Raw genomic sequence first — 25,741 nt, 5'->3', positions numbered from 1 at the left:
TGTCTTTTTTCAAGAGTATCATACCGTCTCATCAAAGTCAGCCCGTCACTTAAAGCCAGCGCTCTAATAGACTTATTATGTGAACTCAGCAAGGGGGCCAATTCTATTTTCGACCTTGACACCTTAAACTAGACAAGAAAGTGTGAATATGTTCATAGGTACATGGATTCTCATTACACTCCTTTGACACAGGAAGGATCAGATGACCTGTTGTAATGAACATTTGTATTTTCCCCACATTTGCAGCCTGCAGCGGAGGAGAAGTCATTAAAATGCATCAGTGAGATTTTACAAGATATATATGAGTATATCAGATTTGAGACTTGTTGTTTGTGTCTTTGTTGTCTTCATTTGTTTCTCTTGTTTTCACAGTTGTGGACCGAGGTTGTGGGTAATCTTTGAGACAACACTTTTCTGGCAGCTGAAAAAAGAAATGTCTAGACTTGATTTCATTCATCCATGTAAAACCATGTCTGTGGGAAAACAATGAACGGCAGCGATTGAGTTGAGGACATTTTCTCGGCATCATGGTCGGGGGACAAATACAGAACCAGCTTTATCCTTGACTTCAACACATGACTTAAGTGACATGTGATGAACATATAGCTGTGGTCATGTGACAATGTTTACATCTCCATGTCAACGTTCCCAACGTGGCAGTGTAAGTGGTTAGCACAAGCTAATTCTAAAAAGCTTGCTCAGGTTTATTTCAACGCATTTAATCATTTGAATGCATGTGTAACACAATCCTCCTTTGTTTCACTGAACCTGTTCTGACTCTGTTCTTCTGAGAGCATGTGTCCTGGTGATGAGGTGAAAGTTCAGCACTGGTTTTTGCTTCTGGGCAAAATCACAGACTGTCCCTCAGCGGCCCGAGCCAGAGCCCAGATTCAAACCTCATGGACCATCTGTGGAGAGAGGACGACAGTTCACAGACTCTTCACTTCCAGTCCAATAAATCTGCTGGGAAGATAAACTGCCCAGATCCAGGAGTTCAAAACTCGTAGAGACGAATCCAAGAAAGACCTGAAGCTGTAGCTGCTGCTTATTGTTATTATGGGTTATTGATTGTGGATTGATGGGCAAAAGAGTTTGTATCCATTTAATACAAAATCTACAACACAAAACACAAGGTTGTGATCACTTTGTTGATTTGTGTTGAGGATGTTTGGTTTCTCCTTTGTCCAACTCTCTTTATTTCACAGTTACACTTCTCTGCATAGTCAGTGTTGTCCTGATAATGACCTCTTCTCCCGTGAAGTCACTTCATGTGCTGCTAATTTGTTTTTCCAATTATGTTTTGAAGGGGAATATAATTGCAGGGTGAATTATATGGTTATGTCCTGGAAATGTTTTATGTATAATGGAAAGTGGTACAAATGTAGAGCATGTTGTTGCAGGGAGGTGATTAGTGGAGATGATAGTCGCACAAAGTGCAAGTTCACAACGGGAAACAACGACAAACTCTGATGCATCGTGAACTCTGAAAATGAGACGATTGGATGAAGATCTGAATCGTGAAATATGAAAGCACAGTGGATCTGTAGAGAATATTTATATTAAGATATGTACTCATCTCCCTACATGCAAATGTTCCACTAATATGAGCCCCCCACCCCCGATTCATCGCTGGTCACCAACATCCCTTCTTTCTGGGCTAAACTCCACCCAAGACAATTGTGACTGGTTTAAAGAAATAAAAGTAAGACTTATCATTTTTCCCTGATAGCATAGTTACAATAAGCGTTGCCAGGACATTCTCCAGTACTGAAACAAAACAAACACTCTTTGGTGGGGGTTTGGTAAAACAATATTTTGGTTACAAGTTAAAGTTACATGTTGACTTCTTCATGTCTCAATTATGACCATTATCTTTTTTCTAACTTTGCCTAAAAAGATTCATGTATAAACAAACAGGTGACAAATTAAAGTTTTAAGAGGAAATATCCTGGTGTTGCAGAAAGTAGTTCACACCGATCTGCCACCATATTAAAAACCAGTTACCAGCTGCTCTCGTGTGACTTTTGTCTGACGTTAATAAAAATCAAGAACTCTACTGTGACATCTCGGGGTGAACACGTCAGTCAGTGAAAAAAGACAGTTAACAGTTTCATCCCAGCGTGACAGCCTCTTGGCAGACTCGTGGCCCAGTGGGTGACATACTGTGCAGCAGTGTTGTGACACAGCACAACACCAGTTAAGTGACTTGTTATTCCCAACTGACTTCATTATTTCCTACCGTGGGTTCTGCAGGACAATTTTCTCCACTTCGACATATTGAATGCTGAGTAACAGTCGGCACCGATCACTGATTTTTTAAATGTTAACCCACAGCCAGTGTCTGTAGAGCAGTATGGAGTCATGACCAGTGTGGAGGATACAGGCGCTCAAGGTGTGGCTGTGTGAATCAGCCAGGAAGCCACCAGATGCAGAGATTATGGAGAGTCCCCAGAAGTTCCTCATGCCGGCTGGGAAGGAGGGATGTGAGCCAAGAGATTTATTGTTCTATCGGCAAAATCAAATGAAAGCTTTACATGAATTTACTGGGATTACATTGTTCCACTTAATGTGCAGTATCCTGAAAGGTGATGTATACCTCTGTAGTCGTGTATATTGTGCTGCAGAATGATGCTCAATTTGCATGATGCATCACAATCTGACCTAATGAGCATTAATACTTTATCTGGCTTTGATTGAACAATTCCTGCAAGAGAAATTTGAAGTGTGTAGAATTCAGAGACCAAGTTAACTCAGTTTGGTGATAAGGTACCAGAGGAGCATATTTTAACACTTCACCACACCCCGACTTTCAAATTCAACTGGAAACAGCGTTGTTTACACCATGTTTTTAGTCTAAATGTCCTCTGATATCCTCCTCCCAGTTACTAGGATTAAACTTTCCTGTTAAAAACTTGTTGTAAACGACACCATTTCCAGTCCAATTTGAATGTTGGGTCTTCTGGACACTTGGATGACACCACAGGAGCAGGATGGAGGAATGTTCTGTTTATTTCTTCTTTTTTTTGTGGTCATCAGTTTCCTCAATTGTGTTGGATTTGGCTGCAACGCTGTTTACCCCTGACGCTCCAGAAGTGTTTGTTGACTCAAACACAACTCCCACTGGACTATCCCTTTAAGGACAGAGGATCTCCCACTTTGTTAGGCTCTATGATACAAAATGTGATGCGTGAATATGCATGATACAAATACAAATACAATTGATTGATTGATTGATTGATTGATTGATTGAGTGGGAATGCCAGAAGAAACATTCTCCCTATTTCAACTCAGTGTTCCCTCGAACTAGTTTTGAAAGGGCAACTTTATAAGAAGATGCATATTATTAATATTATTATTTTCAAATCAGAGCCAAGCTGAATCTCCTGGCTCCAACTCGCCTCCCTCTGTCTGCAGGGAGGCAGCGAGAAGCAGGAAACAGGTTTGAGACTCGGCCCAGTGACCGAGGTGCGGGGGCGTGGCCTGAGCTCCATACGGGACCAATGAGAAGTCACGATGAAACTTTGTAAACAAGTCTCACACGCTGCTTTAAAGCTCCTCGCGTGCGGAAAGTCCGAGAAATGACGCAGGCGAGCGACCCTCGGCTCCGAGAACAGGTGAGAAGCAGCTGGGCTTTCATCTGGACCGTGTGTCCGCAGCGTGTGTGCGTGTGTGTGTCCGTGTTTGTGTGTGCGTGTGCTCTCGTGACTCGTAGTAGTAGTAGTAGTAGTAGTGGTGGTGGTAGAGCTTCTGCTACACAGCTGTTGTGTAGTGAAACACGAGCAGGAGACATTGCGGGTCTGTTTCTTCTCCTAACTTCAAAGTCGTCGCGCGGCTCGACGTGTTACTTTGTTTCCAGCGGCTCGTGTGAAGACGTGTTGTCGAGTGACGTCGCCGCTTCGTAGTAAAACGTCAAGTCGTCGTCGTGAGTAGAAACCAAAACGTTTCCCTCCACAACTCTCTGCTCGCCCGCCGCCACAGATCTGTAACCTGTTGTTAAACTGTTCGAACATCGGTATCAGTCTGAGAATCAACCATCGTCCCGTTCGGTGACCGATTCAGAGTCAGTGGATCAGCTCACGAGACTTTAATTCAATTCCAGAGGTTTTCAGGGTGTGGTGACGTGACTGAGGCTCAGCACCAAAACATCTCGTGCCTGCGTCTCTTTACTGCGAGGAGCCACTAGGACGCTAGAGCTGGGCCATAAAGACATAACTATGAGCATGTATGGATAGATAGATAGATAGATAGATAGATAGAAGGATAGATAGATAGAAGGATAGATAGATAGATAGATAGATAGAAGGCTAATGCACAGTGAGGATATAAACCATAATTGATCCACCTCAGATTTGTTTATGACTCTTTAATTTATGACTTAGCTCAACCAGTGAGATATTAAAGCTGGTCAATAAAGTAACAGCAATAATTACAACAATATAAATAAATATATATTTTTGTTATATTATTTTGATTATATATTTTTATGAGGTCTTCTGCACAATTTTAATTAGCAACTCACAGTGGATAGATAATAAAATGCTTATGCACTGTGAAGAAATAACACATAATTGATCTATACCTCAGATATGGAACCCATGTGTCTCTATGCTTTTATGTTGTTTAATATCTTTAAGATATTAAGGCAATAAAACAAAGCATAGTGATGAGGTCCAATGTAGATACATGTCCGTGTGAGAGCCTCCGGACTTCCTGTGGTCTTCCTCCAATCAGCCCCCAGGTAGAATGTCTGAAGGAAGTCCGGAGGAGCTGATGTGAGATTCACCACGATGTGAGTGGGCGTGCTGATGATGTTTCTAAAGACGCAATTGATGCAACTATGAAAACAACAAAAAGAAAAACAAACATCTCTGGATTGAAACAGCAGTGTACTCTGACCAAAGAGGTCAAAAGAGCTAGTAGGGGATGAGGGTCAACACCGCTGTCAACACAAACACTTGATCTCCTCAGTGGATTCAATACGTCACTTCCTGCACAGCCAGTCGCCTGAATCCTGCCGAGATCTTTGTGTTGTTGTTGTGAACTGAGTTGTTCATGTGTGAAAAGAAACGTCCGGAGAAAGTCCGGTTCCAATTCTGCGGAAAATCCTCCAGAGGTCATGGCTTGACTTAGATTGACCTGATTGACAGAGGTAGACCAGTTTCTGTTCATGTTTTAAAAACGATGTGTATTGATTATAAGGTGAAAGCATTGTGTAAGAATAATAAGCAAATATAACTTGTAATTTATGTACCTCAGAAGTGTTTGTCCTTTTCTCCTTGTAAAAATAGTTCAAAACCAGAATCTTCACTCATGAGCTTCTTTCTTTAAACAGAAAAATCAATAATAGTGTAACAGTTACCGTTATTTCTTTTATTATCGTCATAAAAATATCGTTATTGACAGATTTTAGATCTTTTTAAATCTTGATTCGATCTTGGTAGCTTAGAATAATGGAAATACCTTGATGGTTTTTGACGTAACAAGCCTTTGGTTGATTTGTCTGAGTAGTTCCAACGAGCCGGCTGATGGTGGAGCAGAGTTCATTAAAGAATCACTCGGCTCTGCCCAGTGACTGAAGGACAAATACCTGTTATTACCCAGCAGCCTCAGCAGCTTGGAATGCGTCCGTGGTGAGAAGTGACACAAAATGCTTGAAACGTGAGACAGGAGGTAAAACACCCGACAGGACAACGGGTCCAGTTCTGTTTCTGAAAGCTTCAATCATGTTCAATAAAACCTTCTTGATGACATTAACATTCCAGATAAGTAATTGACTTCCTCACTAAGCCACACCCACTTGGAGGCTCGTCTCTAAACGATTGGTGGCTGCTGGTGTCGTCTCTGAGCTCTAGTGGTGCTGAGAGTGAACTGCAGCCTGAAGACGGGCTGCGTTCTGTCACCTACTGCTTCACTGTGGGTCGGTGCAGCTCGCTGTAGGCCACGAGAGTCTTCATTCAGAACGGATGTGGGCACAGCTTTCGTTGTGGAACGTCAACATCTGCACCCTCTGTGTTCCCTCAGCACGCCCACCTCGGAGGGGGGGGGGGGGGGGGGGGAGGAGGGAGGGAGGGAAGGGGGGAGGGAATGGCTTCCTGTCAGAATGCCTGCGACACTGAATCGGCTGAAGGGTTGGCAGAGGCTCAGGCTCACTGTTGCTTCTCTGCAAATCATTTCTCTAGAGTACATTTTGTGGTTTGGAGAACTTGCCGGTCTACTTAGTATTGATTGGGCTTGTTGTCTTTGTCAGTGGGTTTCTAATTTGAAGGAGGAATCTGTAGAAAAGCTGATGGAAAGATAGATAGATAGATAGATTGATAGATTGCACAATCAAAATTCAATTAACCAAGACAGAGATTAAGTAAAGACTTATTATTCAGGTTATATATGTTTGTCTCCAAAAGTCCTTTGAATGGCTGGTGGTGTTTTTGGTTGTGTCACGTTTGTATTTTTCTCGAAATGTGTGTGTGTGTGTGTGTGTGTGTGTGTGTGTGTGTGTGTGTGTGTGTGTGTGTGTGTGTGTGTGTGAGATTAAGAGCAGACGATACAATGTAAAAACGAAACAAAAAACACGTGTGAAAGAAAAATACTTCCACAACGTCATTAAAAAGCAAAATCATATCTCAAAAAGAAAATTTTAAAAACAGTTGAGTAACAAAAAGAGGCCGAGTCTTATTATCTTGATCCCGGATGGACTTTAGACGGTAAACAAAGATGGAGGACGTGTCTCCCTTCCTCCCACTACCTAGAAGCCAAGTAGCCTGGTGCTGCCATCTTGCTCTGGTGACGTCATTTGGAGTCTTGGTGGAGAACGTGGAGCGGAGCTGCATCATCAAGGTCCCGCACGTGTTTGACTTATTACGAGGGAGCCTCAGCTTTGAGGATTTGAATAGTTTGAGGTAAGACGTTTGTCGATCGGTGTCAAAATGTATTGAATTTGTGAAGTATTTCAATATATGAAACTAAATATGATCAGATTTGGAGTCAGAGACATCGTGTCATCGTCCCTTCACCAATCAGCATCACGTGTGTCACAGTATCGCCTCGGTGGATGTTCACACTTCACTCCATCATCAGTAAAAATCTACTTTCTCATCAGCAATCTTAAAAACAAGAAGAGGTTTGTTTGTTTTCCTGTCGCTGCTGCAGACAACCACCTCACAGTCTCAGATGAAACATGCTGACGTCATGGCTTCCTCTCGCGCTGCCTACGCACCAGCAAGGCTCGGATCAGCTGGGACTGACACACCGCAGTGTTTTGGTGGTTTTCTTTACAGTAAAGTCACGGGTGCAGTTTTGCGGAGAAACAAACTGAGCTTGTTTTTTTTTGCCCAAGAGCGAGGATCAACTTTTCACCGACGCAGTTCATGTAACATTAATACAGAACTGTACCACATGTGAAGATAAGAAGAAACTGAATAAAACAACACGACTTCTCATATTGAGGGAAACAAACACAGAGCAGTATTTATTCATGCATTCGGCATCTTTATGCATTTAATATGAGCAGAGGACAATAATGGGGGGGTGTACAATTTAAAACAAAAACATATGCACACAGTTTTAGTAAAGTAAAGTCAAATTTATTTATACAGCACATTTAAATGAACCCGAAGTATTTTACTGTTGCAGCAAATTAATGGTTAATACTAGTAGAGATAATAACTAGTGCAAATGATCAGAGAAATAAACCAGATTGAATTAGAGTTAAATAAACTAGCCCCTAACTGAACATGGGAGATTGTTGTTTGCATGATGCTGTTTGAATCGATCTAAAATAAATTTACTGTAATAGTAAATAACATTTATTCTTTTTCCAACAGAAAGTTAAGGTCTCTGTCTTTTATTTTCCTTCTCAAATTAGATGAATAAACATCTCAGACTTTTTACTTAATTTAATTTATTGATGACACAATTTAATTATTACTTTTTGTACTTATTCGTTAGTTGTTTTTCATTTATTATGATTTATATAACCATTTAGCTTAGGTTGTGCAGATTTAAGACGCATTGAGCTTTTGAAGCTACTCAAAGAAATGACATCACAAGTGAGCAGAAATCCCAGTGGAGGCACTGGGGACCATTTCTGTTGCTGCTTTCAAAGGGTTAAAAATATGATCAAAATAAACACAATGAAAGAATTATGGACATTTACAGAATCATGTGATTAGACTAAAGTAGAAACCATGTAAAAAAAGGTATGTCTCCAGATTAGATATATAATTAGAGTGATAAAGATTTTCTAATGGAACGAGTTGTGTCAGTGTGTTGCCTGCATAGTGGTTAGTATTACATTTCCTAAAGATTAATTTCCCAGAAGAAGCATTTTGAGAGAAATTCGTTGAGAAAGGTTTCAGTTGCTGGAGTCATTCTTTTATTTACATAATTTGGTTGTGTGGTGACGAGTGGCTTGAGAATTAAGCTTGAGGATAAATGACAACGTTTCTTGAATTATCCATATGCACAGTTAATACTGTATTTGTCACTCTAAACTACATATGATGCAAATAAGTAAGAGTCCCCCCCCCCCATAGCCTTAAAGTTTAAATATGGAAACGAAAGTGAAGCCTCTGTAACTTTACTATGTGGCGTTGTGTAAAGAACCTGCCTGTGAGACACAACGAACACTGACAACCGTTAATAAAACATAAGTCGCTCCACGAGAGGAACTTCGAGACAAGGTTGAAAAATGAAACGGTTGTTTAATGGCTGAGAGCCGGCGTGTGTTCACCGGGCGCAGCAGGAGGTGGAGGAGGCGGCGCGGTGTCTTAAGCTGCTTTTACACGTGCACGGCAACCATGAAGTTTTCTCGACACTTCACCTGGAGGAGCTGCGTGTGAGAACAGAAGTTTTAAAGCAGCTGAACAAGACGTTAAAGGGACTTGATTGAGGCCGTGTTTGAAAGCAGCAGGTTCTCGTCCTGATGGTGATTTGTCGGATGTCAGCTGGGATTAGCTGCAGCTCGGCTCCCACGACCCTCAGAGGGTAAACAGGAGAGATGATGGAAGGATGGAGCTTCTTGTGCAGTGAGTGAGGTGTTAGTGTTGTTGATGCTCCTGCTCGTTCCCCAGGTGCCTTCCCTCATCTTTAACTAAACCTCCTTCAGTAAGTCGCAGCATGTCTCACACTCAACAGTGGCAACTCCGGACAATGATCTGAGAACCGGTCCAAACAGCTGTGTTGCGTGTGCAGATGTGTCTGTTTGAGAATTGGACCGGGCTCAACTATGGGACTCCACAGCTGCTCTGCAGAAAGAACATCCTGGCTCGTGCTGCTACACATTAAACCCTCCTGTTATAATACAGCAGATTCTCATATCATGTTTCTGCTGTTGGTGCTTTTTTTGGGGGGGTTGTTTTGTGCATGTGCAGAGTTTGTTGTACAATATCTGCAGGAAAACACAAATATCACAAATCTAATTTGAACAATTTCCTCCACGTCGAGTGTGGATGGACTCGTGTCTGACTCAGCGGCTGTCGGCTGCTTCTCACCCAAAGAAGTGACAGCTGGGATTTTTCACATCCGTCACATACACAGCTGCACATCTCTACACACTGCTTGTGTTTACTGTAAGTCGTAGCTTTGCATTATTAACAGAAGCACGCCGTGTGCCTTCTCCTGCTCGATGAGGCTTGTCCTGCTGTTTTTCATGATCAGTGAAGTAGAAACCGTTTTTATTTTTATTTTTTTGCAGTCATTGTGACAGAAACGTTTTTTTTGTACAGCTGTTTCAAGGTGTGTCTGATCTCTTGAGGTTTACCAGCTGCTGACGGTGGTGATGTAAATTTCCCCCGAGTGCCAACGTCAGTGCACGTCAACACACGTCCCCTAGAGGTGCACACAGAGGAGTGATGTCATGAAGTCGGCTGGGTCGCCTGTTTTTTCCCGTTTCAAGCTATCACAACAAGTTATCACCACACGTTAACACCACTTCCTGTTACAACTTATCCTGCAAACTATCTCTGCGTTCGTTAAACCCAGTTGATATGCAACACACACACACACACACACACACACACACACACACACACACACACACACACACAGACTAGTTTCACCTGTATTTGTTAAAGTGTGTTTTTCTCGTTTTGTGCGTCGCTGCTGAAGATGTGTCGTGGCCCTTGTTGTGGTTTTTCTTTGTGATAATCGCACAACGCTTGAACAATTGTGACTTTTAACTTAATTGCAGTCGGAGCTGTAATTGACTGAGCGCCCCCTTCAGGGCCTTGTATTCACTGGCTTGTTCTCTTCATGACAGGGGGTGAAATTATTGTTGCTTTATTTATTTTTTTAAATCCAGGGTTTGGCTGATAGATGGTAAAACTTTGACCTCTAGTGGTCAGAAGAAGCATCTACACAACACAACTTGTGACGTGCAGGCAGCGATCACTTGTTATATGTACTCAGAGACAAACACTGGCCATATGTCTGAATCTCAGTCTGTATGAGCCTGATGTGAAACCACACTTTATGAATTATAAGTCATTTGTTAATTAGTCATTCTAATGAGAAAATATTCCAATCAAGAATGTAAATAGATATCATAAACACACAACATTGTTTTTTTTCATCACATATTTTATTTTATTATTTTTGTAATCTCATACTTATTTTCTAGGGGAACAAACATTGTATATCCATTATGCCTTTTCTATACATCTATCATCTATCCTTCTATCTTTCCATCCATCTTTCCGTCTTTCCATCCATCCATAACTCCATCCATCTACGTATAGTTGAGTTGTGGTATTCATTTTTGGTTCTGCTACAACTATCTACAGAAACACTTGCTATAATATGAATTCATATATAACACATGAATGCATACAAACCAATATATAATTCACATAATACACTGTATATGACATATGTTTAAAGTTCAGCATGCTGACATAATTCCTCCACCTCTACTGAATCTCTCAATCCATCCATTTGATTCTTTCAGATCAAGATTCAAGACATTCAAGAGTTTTATTATCAAATGCACACAGATATAAAATTAAGCAGTCGCTGGCAATGAAATGATTGAGTCACAGGCTCTCTTCTAACAATGCTCAAGAATAAAAAAAAATAATAATAATGATTTGAATAAAATAGTGTAAAATAGGATATCAAAACTTTAAAATATGAAATAAAATGTGTATATATATATATATACAGCTGAAGAAAGAAAGAACAGTAGTGCAATTTTGTGCAATAGTGCAAATCTGCTTATTTAGTGGAGTTATTACAGTTCAGAGGAGTTTAAGAGTCTTATGGCCTGGGGGATGAAACTGTCTCTGAGCCTGTCTCATGGATTGAATTATTGTGCCAGAGGTGTATTTGTGTCGCATATTCTAATAACAGTAAAAAAAGGAAATGTGAAGAATTTGATGACAGCTTAGAAAACATGTACTTATACTTTAAGCTCTATGAAACTTGGCTTTGCCCTTCAAGGCTCCTCATCCTCACGGCTGCTGTTGTCCTTGCTCACCACTAGATGGCAGAAAAGTCACACTGGTGGGATCAGAAAGTGGGGCTTTAAAGGAACATTTAGAAAAAACACATTGTCCCACAGTGAATTGAGTTTTTTTTTTTACACGAGGGAGCATCTGTCCACTTCAGTTAAAGGGCTGAACAAAAGATTTTTTTTCTATAGAATATTTACAGTTGGGAATTCTTTGAAATGCTTATACTCTCTTATTGTTTTCTGTTGCCTAACTTTGAGAACTATCAGTAGCCAAGCTTTATAAAACTTTTAAAGTGAATTAGATATTCTGAAACTGGCAAAAAAACTATGAACTATCTGATGAAGTTACGTTTTAAGATATATCAAAACCTGATTGATCATAAATTGTAATCCCCAAATCAGTAGTTATCACTATTTCTGTCACATGATTGTTCCCACAGGGTTCCAAACAAAATCAATAAACATCCTCAAAGGTCCCTGTCAGCGACGACAAATGTCTCAAGCTAATGCGGCATTTTACCAAACCATGTACGGAGATATGTCATATAAGCACGCAGATATATTTTCCTTTTTATATTCCAGTGCATGATTTACAACGCTGGGTTTGTGAGGAAAAGCGGATCCAAGAAAAGTCAAGACGTTTTGAAAGCAGCAGCCAGCTAACTTAGCCTTGACTGTCTGGCATTAACAATAGTAAACAGTCGTGCTGGGGATGTGCGAGGTGCAAAGAGAGAGCGGAGAGAAGCTCTACCATGCTGGCTGCCCTGCTCGGGCCTGACTCCCTTTGAAGTGGAGCTCCCTGGCCCTTTGTCGGCCCCTGTGACCCCTGAGTCTGACCTCAACTGTGGAAGTTTATACTGGGAGCAAAATCAATCTCCAGTGTGTTCCACAGAGAGGATGGATGTGGATTAGGTGGGAATGCGGTGTGTGTGTAAGGGTATGTATCTCAGAGAGCCCGACAGAGTGAAAGAGAGAAACAGACGCCGATAAGAAGGCAAAAGACGCCAATTAAAGACAGAGGGGCCTTATTCAGAATGGTCGCACACTGTAGGAAGGATGTAGTATTTTGAAACTCCACACATTTCCCCGAGTGAAGCCCCGTGGTGGGAAGAACTGAGCCATATTGTTGCCGGGTGTTATTCCTTAATTTTGTGCACTGAATCTCCCTGTGTAATGCGGTGGATGGCTCAGGATGCTGCTGGAGTCACCTGGAGGTGAGCGGCCGTGTGCGAGCATGTGTGAGCGTCTCTGTGGCCTACTTTAATTGAAAGTAAACTTCCCCCTATATGGAGAGCTTCCAGTGAAAGGTGAACTTTGTATGGATTTGATGAACGGTCGTCTGAATCGGATAATTACACGTAATCAGTAAAAGACAGTCTGAGCCTAGAGGGGAAATAGATCTATCAAAGTTTTGCTCCCAAGTTTAAGATCTACCTCAATTATGTCCCATCCACAGATATACATCACAGGAGCAGCTTACACACTTATACACACACTCTGGACTCACACATCAACACATCCACAGTCTCATCACTACACAGTGTGTAAATTCACAATCGGAGTTCCCTCTCAGGTCATCTCTGTGCGCTGGGTACCAGTCACCTCACAGCAAGAAGGTTCCCAGTTTGAATCCCAGCTCGGTCATAGTGTTTCTGTGTGGAGCTCTCATGTGCTCTCCATGTTTAAATATGTTTTCTCTGGGTAATCCCAGACATATTCATATTTATACCGTTATGAAGATTGAGGTAAAGGTTAATTGGAAACTCTAAATTGACCATATATGTGTGAAAGTGAGACCACCACATGAAAACATTGTGACATGAGCCTGTAGGTGTTTCTTTTTTTTTAAATGAATATCCTTTGAATGCTTTGATCACCTCCGGGGGAAATGGAGGTTGCAAGTCTGTGCCTCTGTACTTCTGAGGCTTGGGGCTGAAACGATATGAAACCTTTACAAGACAGTTATAGACAGATGTGGTTCTGTTACAATCGGTCCAGCTGTTCATACAGGTCAAGTTTTACTTGTGCTACACATCTATTAGTGTGTTTTTACACATCAGATCGGTTTCCCTGTGTTTTGTGCACGTAACCACAGAGATGGCGTGTCGGGGTCTTCCACACAACGCGGGTGATCTGAAGGCTTCCTGTGTGGAGCCGAGCTGAGTGGTGCTCTGTTAATGTGCAGCTCACGTTCGGCCTCCTGTGTTGACACAGTGTTTCACAATGCAAGACATTACAGGAACATGAATACGTGCACTAGGATCATGTACGGTGCAGATGCTGTTAACCAGAGTGGTTGTACACTGACCATATGGAACACACACGTGAGGAAATGTCCAAGTTTGATTATGAGACAGTGTGAATACACCGTTATCCAAATATTCATTCATTATGTGTTGATGTAAATGTTCTTCAGTTCCCTCTATTAAAGAAATTAGCTATTTTTTCATAGCTATTTTTCTCCTCCAAATTCAAGATGGCATGTGGCCCGATAACCTGCTTAATAACAACAAATACATCCAGTCGATCGGGAAACAGAAGTTAGTCGTTCACAAACTGGAATATCAAGCGAACCCAGTTGATTGGCTTTAACTGTTGTTTCTTTATCACTTGCAGTTTCGTTTAGTTTTCTAAATTCATCTGGTGGTTCGGCCTAGCAATAGAGGAAGATGTTTTTTTTTACCGTTGGCTGATTGGTGGAGTACTTTGGTTTCAGCCTTGCTTTTTGCCGCCATTAAAACAGCTCTACACGGAAGCGCAATGAATCATGGGATATTTTTGGCTGGGAAGGATTCACATATGGAAAGAGCCTGTGAAGGACACGGCCCCTGAATTGAGACACAGCTGAGGACATGTGAAGTTGTCCACATTTGGATGATGACATGTCCAAACGGCCTAATACAAGTTCGTGCTTTCTGAGTTTGGTCAGTAGCCATGAATGTAATATAATCAATGAAAGCTATGAAAGTGAAAGCTCAGCTATTCTTCAGAAACAAAACTGAAGTCCATTGTGTCAGTGAACCCCCTCAATTCTTGGCTCCTGACTCCAGCGCCTCTTTGCTGTAATACTTCTTGAATGATATTTTGTGGTGGAACTTTTACTTGCAAAGCTTCTCTCCTTCCTTTTTTTTTAAACTACAAAATGCACAAGTCCTGATTGCAGCGGGGACTGGTCCATTTGGCTGAGCTGCCCCTGCTCGCTCCCAAATGACCCAGCCCTCCGACCTGGCCCGGCGACAGCCAATGGTGCGCGAGCTTCTCCCCCCGGCCACTAGGTGACATACGACTGCCTCCTTCCATCCTGAAAGTCCAGTAAACAAACGAGCCAGCTGTCGCGTCGAGCTGTGAGAGGAGACATCAACCCCGATCCCTCGCTTCCATTCTCCATTCTCCAGTCCCCAACCCATAAATCGGCCCAATCCTGCACAGTGCATAATGATGTCAAAGCTGTGCCCCTCAAGCACACACATGTGCACTTTATCCTCTGCCGTGGCAGGCGCTAGCCCCGCGCTCGCTAATTTACAGTAACTCACTCTCCCAGCCCCTTTTCCTGGAAAGTGGGGCAAAGGTCAGCAAAGCTTTATGTGACTCTGGTGTGCGTCCTCGTGTGTTTATTAGCGTCGGCGTGCATGTGTGTGACGTGTGAAAGAGAGGGGAGAAGAAGAAGAAGAAGAAGAAGAAGTGTGTGTGTGAGGTATAAGTGGGGCAGAGGGCCCCGTGGAAGGGGACCCCGATAGGCCCCAGAATTCCCCCGAGCAGCACCCAGCATGGAGGAACAACTATGGCCTTTGTTGGTCACCCCGTGGATCTCACACACAGTTAATATAGACTTTTCCCACTGACTCTGCCAAGAGTCTGAAGTCATTTAATGAAGTGGCGACTGAGTTTAGAAGGAGCCAGTGTGCTCACTGCTCGCGCTGACAGAATGGAAAATGTCTGTGTTATGCAGCGAACAGCGAGTGACAAGAGGAGTGTGTTCTGATGCTCACCTCTGCACACACAGACACACACTCTCTCACACACACTCTCACACAGACACAGACACACACACACACGCAGATGCATTAGGGACAGTCGGAGGCGTCCCGAGGAGAGACGGGCAATCGTACAATTTCACACATGCATTTCTCCTCCAGGGTTGCGGCTCATTCATTCAGGGACACGTCACTGATTCGGACAGGTTTGTAATCAGCTATGATTGGCTCTAACAATAACAGCGTCCCCTGCTGAACTCACCACTTCAATGTTAAATTGGCTTTTGGTTTCTGTTTTTGTCTCTGTGAGTCTGAATGTTTCTGAATGCATTAAGTGGGACCCTCTGGCAAACACGATTTCTCAAGGCCTGAACTCGGCATACTTGTGCCACTCATGTACTGAAAATGAGACAGTCTAATTGTTCCCCACAAATTCTTTGTTGATGTCCCTTTGTTGGGTTCATTTATCAGAGCAAAACCTCACCTTTCATGTCCATTTTCACGGCTGTCTATTTATCCACTCCGGCCGTGAATGGACAGTATCTCTGTATGTATTTGGTCGCACTTCTATTCAAGTCCCTGTCTTTTCATCTCATCTATGGACAGATTGCAGTCTGTTTTGGTGTCCTATTGTGCAGCTGTCAGTTATTTTCAAAACACTGGAGTGTCATTTGCCTCAGATTCCATCCCTTTCAATCCTCGCTCCTTTTCTATGGCTCCACTCGCGTACGTCTCATTGAGTGTGCATCAGCGGGCAGATTCATTCTTCTCTCCCTCCAAAAGCACATTTCTTTTTTCTTTCTTTTTTTCATAGCGGCCATAAGCCTCCTTTTTAAATCCACAGACAATGTGTTTTTGTCCATCCTCCTCCATCCTTTTCAGCGGAGAGTGCAGGGATTCTCCGTCTCCCTCACTCTCTCTCTCTCTCTCTCTCTCTCTCTCTCTCTCTCTCTCTCTCTCTCTCTCTCTCTCTCTCTCTCTCTCCGTCTGAGGGCATCTGCGGGGACCCCTGAGTGCGGGGCTTCTCTCGAATCTCAATTGTCCGTCTGTAATGAACCATGATGAAAGATAACAGAATGAAATGTAATAATTCAAGCAGGGCCTCGCTGAGGAGCACGTGGCTAGCGGTTGGCCCCGGCCGTGATAGCCTCCTGCTCGGCTCCCCGGAACAAAGCGCCGGCCCTGCCAGCACCACTCGCCCTGCTCTGGTCCAGCGGTCTTGTTGTTCCGTCCTCCCGCTGCTATTCAGAGTCACTTAACGATGGAAGGCTGTCTGTGATCACTGACATGCCAGAGCATCTCTTCGGGAAACAAGGCACACTGTCTCCCCCCCGGACTCGCCGTCTTCTCGGAAATTCCTTCATTCTTCAGCCCTCACCTCCTGTTTTATATGTTTGGGCCGTCTGGTCGGGCTTTTGACCCGCGGTTGAGTTTGTCAGATGAAGCTGAACAGTGTCAACATCGTGTCGCTGCATAATGTCCCCCCTCTCTTTTGTCAATTGTGCTAATTGTCCCTCTTTATCTGCTACTTTTCATGAAGGTTCCGAGAAGGGATCTTTCATGTCTTTTTTTTATTTTTTATTCACACTAAAGAAAGTTGGAAGAACAAAGTTATTTACCCCTGTTTCATATTCACACAGTACCACGCACCTTGGAACTGTGCGCTGAGCTGCTTAATCTTGCTAATGGGCCTTTTTGTCAGAGCTCCTCCAGAGCTGTTTTTCATTCCTGTCACACTGTCGCATCCATGACTCATGAGGCTATCTCCCCCGTGGAGAGGGAAGCTGACACTTAACGAAAAATAAAATCCTGTTGCACCTGTCAGGGATAAAGTTCCTCTATTGTTTGCAAACACAACTCAGAAACTGCTCTGACAGCCAAGATACTCCCCGCACTGTCTTCCAAAACAGATGAAGTAAAACAGGATGCCACTCTGCTGAAATCCATGTTTGACAACAAAGACCTAAAGTGGATAAACCTTTTCTAGGTTCATATTACAACAAGAACAAGATGACCTCCCTAACTTCTCTCAGTTTCCATGAGTAATTCACTTCGTCTATTTGAAAGCTTGTACTTTCTTGCAACTTCGGCAATCAAGGAATTCAAACTCGTGAGAAATGCTAAGAATTAACTCCAGGACACAGCCTGTAACTTTCCCGAGGAAAGTAGAGAATCCTAAAAGACCCAGGCTATTCAACATAGTGTTAGATCAAAGGAGAACATGTACCTGATTTTAATTAAATCATCTGTCAGCTCGTCTGCTCTAGGTGTGTTCTGTCCTATGACATATTATGAGGCGTGGATGTTGCGGCTGGAAGATGGCAGTGGAGACGAGGAGGGTGAGGGCAACGAACAGAGACTCAATTTATGCTCCAGACAGGCAGCTTGGGGTTTGGATGCAGAGTGCCTGTGTGTGTGTGTGTGTGTGTGTGTGTGTGTGTGTGTGTGTGTGTGTGTGTGTGTGTGTGTGTGTGTGTGTGTGTGTGTGTGTGTGTGTGTGTGTGTGTGTGTGTGTGTGTGTGTGTGTGTGTGTGTGTGTGTGTGTGTGTGTGTGTGTGTGTGTGTGTGTGTGTGTGTGTGTGTGTGTGTGTGTTTGTGTTCATACTGGCGTATAAGCCTGTGTGTGTGTGCGTGTTGCCCTTCTTAAATATACCCATGCTAGTTTTTAAGGAGGAAAAAACAAGAGTGCGATGGAAATGATCTTTTCCACAAAACCATAATAAGTGACCTTATTGTTCTGACCGTGTCCTGAAATGTTTGAAACTTTCGACCCCGCTGTCTGTGGTGGTAGAGGCGGCTGAAGGACACCAAGACGTCACATGGGTCCTTGCATGAAACATCATTTTCCTCACTTAAGCTGCATTTATACTTCTTTGTTCAGGGGCTATTCCAGACTTTGCTGTGGCTGCAGGAACTAGGGTTGACGCAGAACTCTGCACAATCATGAATGATACATCTGTCTGGTATTGCAGGGGCTGCAATCAAAAGGTGAAATCCAATGCTGAACTAAAAGTCAAAACTCTGGACGGGATTTTATTTTTCGGGGCCAGTTGATGTCAAAGATCTGAGAAGAGGGATGCATGAGTTTGAAATTTAGAATAATGGCAAGACCGGCTCCTGAACCTTAAACCTGACGTGTTCTTCTTCTCTAGTTTTTTCTCGATGTAGAAGTTTTGCTCCTGAATCTCCTGAAACACATGAAGCTCCTGAATCATCTTGTCAGTAGTTCAACCAATATTTTTGGGGAATGTTGATGTCACGTCAAGGTGTAATAGTGTGGCCCCCAAAAAAGCCAGGTGACGTGAGAGCAGAGCAACTTTTCCCACACACACACACAGACTTGGCGTTTTGGGGATTTGGGGGGGGGGGTCTTAAAGAGACAGGAGTTCAAATCAAGCCTTTCCGACAGAGGCTGAAAAGACGAGCTGCAGCAATGGGCACTGTTAATTCAGTTTTTTAAGTAATATCCTTACTTAAAATATGAACATGTCTCTTTCAACACATGGTAACACTCCCGTCGAGCTCTTGTATTACATGAAATAAGAATATGGAGGATTAAATAGTGGATTAGGACTCGTGTAAAGGTGCATTTGACAGACAGTCATCCAAATCAAAGGGTATTAAAGAAGCACTGTAATACGCAATGTGGCATATTAGAGCATGAGGGTAAGCATTGTCAACAGTTGGTCTTTGTCACAGAGGGGGAGCTGCCAACTTGGCTCACGCCCTCGTGTGGATGCTGCGGTTGTTTATCCAGATTCTGTGATAATGTACAGTGAGCTAATGTGAGTTGGTGGCAGGGTCAACTGAGCATTTTCAGTGTGTGTTAGTGTGTGTGTGTGTTTGTGTGTTAGTGTGTGTGTGTGTGTGTTTGTGTGGTCTGGAGGAGGTCGGGAGCACCACCTCAGCTGGAACGTTGTGATGACTAACGCGACACAACACAGCCTTTTCGAGAGGTGGACAGCGAGAGCGGAGGAAGATGAAAACAGAATGAAAGAGAGTCTTACTGTAAGCGTGCTTCGAGTGTGCCAGTTCACCAGTTCGGTGGTCTTCCTCTGAAGGTCGTTAATTAGTGCAGAATGTAGACTACAGTTCCACTGCCAGCGCTGATGAAAAGAGGAAAGGGAGAGCGCGAGAGGGAAAAACTGTACGGCTGCCAAGAAAGAGGAATTTGTGATAGGTCGAGAGTGGTTCCAAATGCTGGAGCGAGGCATGGGGACTACCAGAGTTTCTTGCCTCCTGACCCGCGTGTTGGAGTCAGACGCAGCAGCACAATGAGCAACTGTAGAGAAATTACAATGTCTGTACGTAAGGGGAGAAGTTGATTTTGATTTTCAACTTTGTATGTACCTACGAGTGTTGGTTCCTACCCTGGCGCCCCCTCAAGCTGGAGATCCAGTGTGGTGCAGACCCCAGAGCTTAATGTACATCACACAGCACAGAAAGGAGGTGAAAGTGTGTAAATTTAGAGGCGACTGAAGCTGCTCAGGGGGGGAAACGGGGAAAGCCCACACAAACTGGTGCGCTGGCCACACATCTATCCCGCTCTCACACAATAGAGGCATCAACTCTCCCTCGCTCCGAGGCTTTGCCCAAGGAAATGAATGTTTACTCTCGTTATTTGATGGTTCCTTTTTTTGTGTTGTTGAGGTATGAAGCCGTGCAGGAGGACGTTCAAAGGGCCTTGAATCCTTCCAAAGATATTGCTCTGTGCACTGCTCTTTGTAGATGCTGTATAGGTTGAGTCAGGTGCCTGCTCAGTGAACCCTAATGCTACTCGGATTCATCAGAGCCATTCACACACAACAACGTTCACACACTAGCTTCTCAAAGTTGTTGCACGGCAATTCAAGGGGGCAACACCTGGAAAACAAGACTGAAACTAAATGAATACAAATGTCTCCAGGTTACAAAATGGTGCCGTTCATGAAGAAGACACCAACAAAGCTGTCATTAGAGCTTTTGGTGATAAGGCCCAACGCCGGTGTCAATGTGCTGTAAAAGAAAACATGTGATCACCATGCGAAGAATCATCTGCTGTTGTTCATGTGTGAAACTTTAACTCCAGAGAAAGTCTGGACCCAATTTTGCGGACGTCCTGCAGTGTTCATGTCTGAAAATGGCTTTAGAATAACCACACTCAAAAACCACAAAGCCACCATTCCTATATAGGCAGGCCTGTGGACTACATACACATTGCAATGGCTTCACATGTGAAGACTGGCCGTGGTGTGTGTGTTGGTGTGTGTGTGTGTGTACTGTATGAGAAACAAAGAAAGGTCACTATCCAAACGCACCAGTAATTCACCCAATCACACTCCACACACCCCACCACACCTCGTTCAGCAGAGTACATGATCCTGGGAATGGGAGAGGTTGGATGGAAAACACCATTATGTCATCCCAGTTGCACCCTCCTCGACTGGCCACACTGTGGTGCTTTGTGTGCAGCAAACAGAGGAGCTGGGAGGATGGATGCACCAGTGGACGCTGCACACATGTATCATACAGGGATGTAGAGCTGCAACTTACAGAACTAATTGATTCTTTAATTATAGGCAAATGTTTCGCACTTATTTATAACTTTATCAAAGATGTTCAAGGGCTGCTGGTGCAATTTAACCTGTTTTGTCCAACTAGCATTCAAAACCTAAATATAAGTGACTAATAAGGTGAAATATAACAATACCGCATTTATTCTGAAGCTGTAACAAGCTTCTCTTTTGTCTATTTTCTTGATAATGATCAGAAGTGATTGATAATAGATTAATTTGCAATCAGCTACTCATTGATATATTAGTTTAGAAACTAAGTGTATTAAAAAAAAAGCCTCAGTGATTGCATGTTGGATTGTATTACTGCTTCAGGACCTTGTAATAATTTACCATCTCTCCCTCTCACTCAGTCTTTCTCTCTCTGGTCAGCCTCCTAACATCTGCTCCCAGCCAGCCACCTGTCTGCTGTCAAATGCAATATTAATGTACGCCATACACTTGTTAATTATTTCCCCTGAATGTAGTCATGTCAAGCCGAATATGCATAACAGAACTGTAAAGAACCATTTTATTAGAGGTGATCACTCTCCCTCCTCTCTCCCTCCTCGCTTTCTTTCTCTCTGTCTGTCCAAAATGCCGTTTCTCAGGTCTTTCTATCCACTGAAGTGTGTGTGTGTGTGTGTCTGTGTGTGCGTCTGTGTGTGTGTGTGTCTGAGCTCAGCGTGCCTCCATACACCAACCAGAGCTTGTTTCCCAGGAGACACACAACTGCGTGTGCTGGGAGGGTGGCAGAGGGATGGCCGGGGGGGAATGGGGGGGGGGGGAATGGGGTGATAGAGGGGTGGCATGTTGAACGGAAAGGGAGCGGGGATGGGTGGCGGTGGTGGTGGTGGTGGAGGGAGGTGGGGGGGGTTACTGTTGAGGGGTGAAGTAATGAGAGGTGTTGTGGGAGGGGAGCCGCGGAGGGGGTGGTGGCAGCAAAGCGAGGCCAGGCCAGGCGGGTGGCATGGCAGTGGGGCCTCCTTGTGTCCTGGTCCCCCTTGTCCCTCCTGGTCCCTTTTTGCGGACAGCATCTGCAGCCTGCTTTACATGCAAAACACACCCTGCAGAGAGGGCGTCTACACATGGGGCTAAGGGGGCCAGAAGAAAAGCATTCCTGAGGCAGCGCTGGGAGAGGAGGGAGGTGGGTCTCTTCAACAGCCTCTCTCGACCAGTGTCTCTCCCAGATGAAGCCATGGGGGGATGCGGTAATGAGGGATGAGAGGATAAATTCACCGCAGATTATTTTTTGTGCTTTGGGATCGGGCCCTCGAGCTCATTTCCATACACGGTTAATGCCATTGTTTTGTAACTGACAAGAGCTCAGATTCATTTACACAAGACCTGACACTATCAACCCAACTCCCCCAGTCACGAAAACGACGACGTGTCCCTCGTTCAGCCCGGAGATCGAGCGTCTGTCCGAACGAGAGCAAATGGGGGAGTACAGTCGGTTTTGAATATATGAGAAAAACAAATAAAGCCTCTGTGAAGGTATTTTTCTCATCGTATCTTTAATTTTAGAAAAGTAAAACACACGAAACTCAAGTAGCGACTGACTCTCTGCCCAGATTCTCATGTTTTCCCACCTTCTTGCTCTTGACCTCTCTCATCGCTTCTCCCTGAAGGCTGCTGCACACTAGAGGATAATCAGGGCCGATTTTAGACCCCGGTTTGCCCCCTGTCCGACCATCGCGGGGGTCGTTCCCATCCTGGGGTCAATCAGTGCCGATTATCTGCCCTAATAATCCTGAAGTGTTTGTTATTAACGATAATCGGCGCCGACAGAAACACACAATAGCCAATGAGAGTTAGCTGACCTGGAAGAAGATTGTCGTGAGTTTCTGTGAGATCTCAAGTCTCTGGAATCACCAGCGTGAAATAATTTCCTCCAAACGGCGAGTGTGTGTGGTCTGAACGCTGTGGCTACATCCTCCAGTGTGTGTTCTGACGTTTGTAGATTCAAAAATAGGTTAAATCTGTCGTAATGTCTTTTTTCTCCCACGTTAGTAAGTTAACAGTTGGAGACCCTCTTGTGTGCAAGCGGCCTTTCCCAGAAGTCAAAGTTGTCCCTTCCCAGTTGTTCCCTGTGCTGGCATTTTGTCGTCCTATTGTCATTAGAGGGGGGGAAAGACAATGGAGAACTGGGATCTAAAAACGTTGTATTTTATTCCATCAAGGCTTTCTCTCTTTTTCCTTTTTCCTTCGATTATGCGTAGTCTGAAGTCACCGAGCTGCCCCGAACAATGTCTCCAACACTAACCAGATGTCACGGCATGTGAGTCATCTCATGCAGAGGACAGTTTACTTGTGTGTGTGTGTGTGTGTGTGTGTGTGTGTGTGTGTGTGTGTGTGTGTGTGTCCTTTCCTCGGGGGGAATGCCACCAGCCAAGAAAAGCAGTCACATGCATAAACTCCGTGTCCACACACCTGATATTCTCTGTTAATATTTCGCCTTAATAGCGCTGTAACAACACAGCACTGTGTCGCATGTCGTTTCAGGTTAGGTCACCGTTTGCCAGACGGTGTCTTTTAGAGGCATTAGAGAGAAAAATACCACAAAGACAGTTTAAGGCTAATGTCTCACAGGCATGGGAGTCAGAGCCGGACTGTCATTTTCTGCCTGGCTTTCTCCAGAGTCAGTCTGAGGTCACGAAATGTCTTGGCTAAATCTACTCCGCCAGTGACTGAGGAGAGGGATAATTGACTCATTGTTGGGATTCAGGATACTCCAGTGACATTTGCGTTTGCGTTTCATCTGATGTCGGATGGGTTGTCTGTCTTTGTCAGCGCTGACGGGAAAATGAGAAGGTATATTTAAAAAATGTGGTTCTGGTGCCACTTGTCTTCGTCGGTCCATCCCTTCGCCGTGAGAAGTCCTTTTATCTAGTTTTTTTTTTAGCAAGACTCACAGCAGATGTCTTTAGTGCAGTCTTATCCTCTGAGACAGATAATTGTTTGATCTCTTAGGCAGAGCAGAAAAAGTGAGTTCATCAAAAATGGAACTGGACGTGTTTTCCACTCGTTCCTCACATCAATCTTCGTTTGTGTCTGTCGCCTTAAATCCCTTCATATTTAGGTGTATGAAATAAGTGTGGCAACTCTCAGGCTGTTAGTCCTCATCATTGATAGTATTAAATACTCTTGTGCTTCACCACAACTCGGTATTGAAACCTAATGATCAGCAACAAACGACTACTTTGGTCCATTTCCAAATTATCCGCCTCCTCCCCTGTGACCATCAGTGTTTGTCCTCTACATTCCCACAGAAGGAAGCTTCCTCTTTCTTTTCAATTCCTGCTGCAGAAGTGAATTGTGTAAGATTGCTCTCTTTGTGTAACCAGTGTGTGCAATAATAAACTGAGGAAATGAGTGCTATTGCCTCACTTAATGTTAACATTATACATATCAGGAGGTAGATTGGCCCCCGGCTCAGGTTTCAAAGCACAGGCCCTACACCAGCAGCAGTTTATGGGAGAGATGAATGAGCTGTTTCCATGCCATTATGTCAATCAAAGCAGAGTTTGACCCCCATCCAGAAGAATAAGTCCTTTCATTCGCCGGAGTGGAAATTGTCTCAGTGATTTCCTTGACTGGATACATACAGAAAGACTCTGTAAAAAAAAAAGAATTACCCAGGACAGGAGTAAGGAAGGAGCTGTAAGTCAATCAACATGTTTGACCTGCATGAAAATACAACGGGTTGCCGCTGCAGCTCTCTCTCTCTCTCTCTCTCTCTCTCTCTCTCTCTCTCTCTCTCTCTCTCTCTCTCTCTCTCTCTCTCTCTCTCGACTGTAAACCTATGACACATGAAGCCACGCAGAAAAAAAAAACTTCTTCTACTTAAGAAATGCAGAGTTTATTCTTGAGATCGTGCAAATTTGAGCGCCACCTTCACATGTCTCTCCAGAACAGGACTTTTTGCACCAAGGTCTCAGCCTTGTCTGTTTTGTTGGTTGGTGGATTTGTGTGTTTGTTTGTTTGTTCTTGAGAAACAGTACACAAAGAAACAACTGAACAGATTCCCACAAAACTTATTGAAAGGAAGCGGTATGAGTCAGGGAACAACCCGCCACATGGGGGGGAATTCTGGAGTTTGTTTGTCTTTCTCGCTTTCCGTAACATTGGGAGATTTTCAACATTTTTACGTTTTTCCCAGAGAGTTGAATTGAAGGGGACTGTTGAGTCCCGGCGAAGGTTTACACTCTATTTGGTGCAATATATAGTTTTCTTAATATATTTTGTGCATATGCAGAGGCTGTGACTGGGACATTAAGGGGAAATGCTTCTTTTTTTTTTTTACAAAGTTTATACATGAAATTGCAACATGTGTTTGTGTAACATTAATTTCGCTACACAAACCCCAATCTTTAAGCCTTCTACCGCCAGAGCCTTTTAACCCTTTGTCTTGGTGCAGCACTCGCACCCCCGAGAAGCTGCTGGGAGACCACAGGAGCGGTATAGGTGCTGCAGCTGGGACCGGTGGGTCGACTGGCCGATTGAATAACTGGCGGCCTGGTCCACTGACCCTGTGCCAAAAGAGGAACTCCAGGAATCATCTTTTGTGTCATCCTCCAGCACATACCTCACATGCTTGAAACACTAGAAAGGGAAAAAGTCTGCATGTCTCCTCTTAGCTGCTGAATCTCTCACCAGTTTATCTCACTACACACTTTGTTTGTCCTCTCTCGTCTCCTCCTCTGTTTCTCACCGTCTCTTCTCACTGTTTCTTCTCGCGGCGGTGGAGGAAACCTCTGTCATGCCCAGTTCCAGATGTTTAAGTTGCC

At 43.8% G+C, this 25,741-nt stretch overlaps 1 long non-coding RNA gene across 4 annotated transcripts in view; it reads left to right on the top strand.

Moving 5' to 3' along the window:
* Positions 1-3,491: 3,491 nt before the first annotated feature.
* Positions 3,492-25,741, top strand: part of LOC128444847 (uncharacterized) — a 97,840-nt gene continuing 75,590 nt past the window's right edge. For all 4 annotated transcript variants that reach the window (XR_008339190.1, XR_008339192.1, XR_008339191.1 and 1 more), the window contains exon 1: positions 3,492-3,614. This is a non-coding gene — a long non-coding RNA (uncharacterized LOC128444847). The remainder of the gene's footprint in view (positions 3,615-25,741) is intronic.

Source organism: Pleuronectes platessa, chromosome 7 (genome assembly GCF_947347685.1).
Source record: "Pleuronectes platessa chromosome 7, fPlePla1.1, whole genome shotgun sequence".
Classification (NCBI taxonomy): domain Eukaryota; kingdom Metazoa; phylum Chordata; class Actinopteri; order Pleuronectiformes; family Pleuronectidae; genus Pleuronectes; species Pleuronectes platessa.
This window is presented reverse-complemented; position numbering and strand designations above follow the sequence as displayed.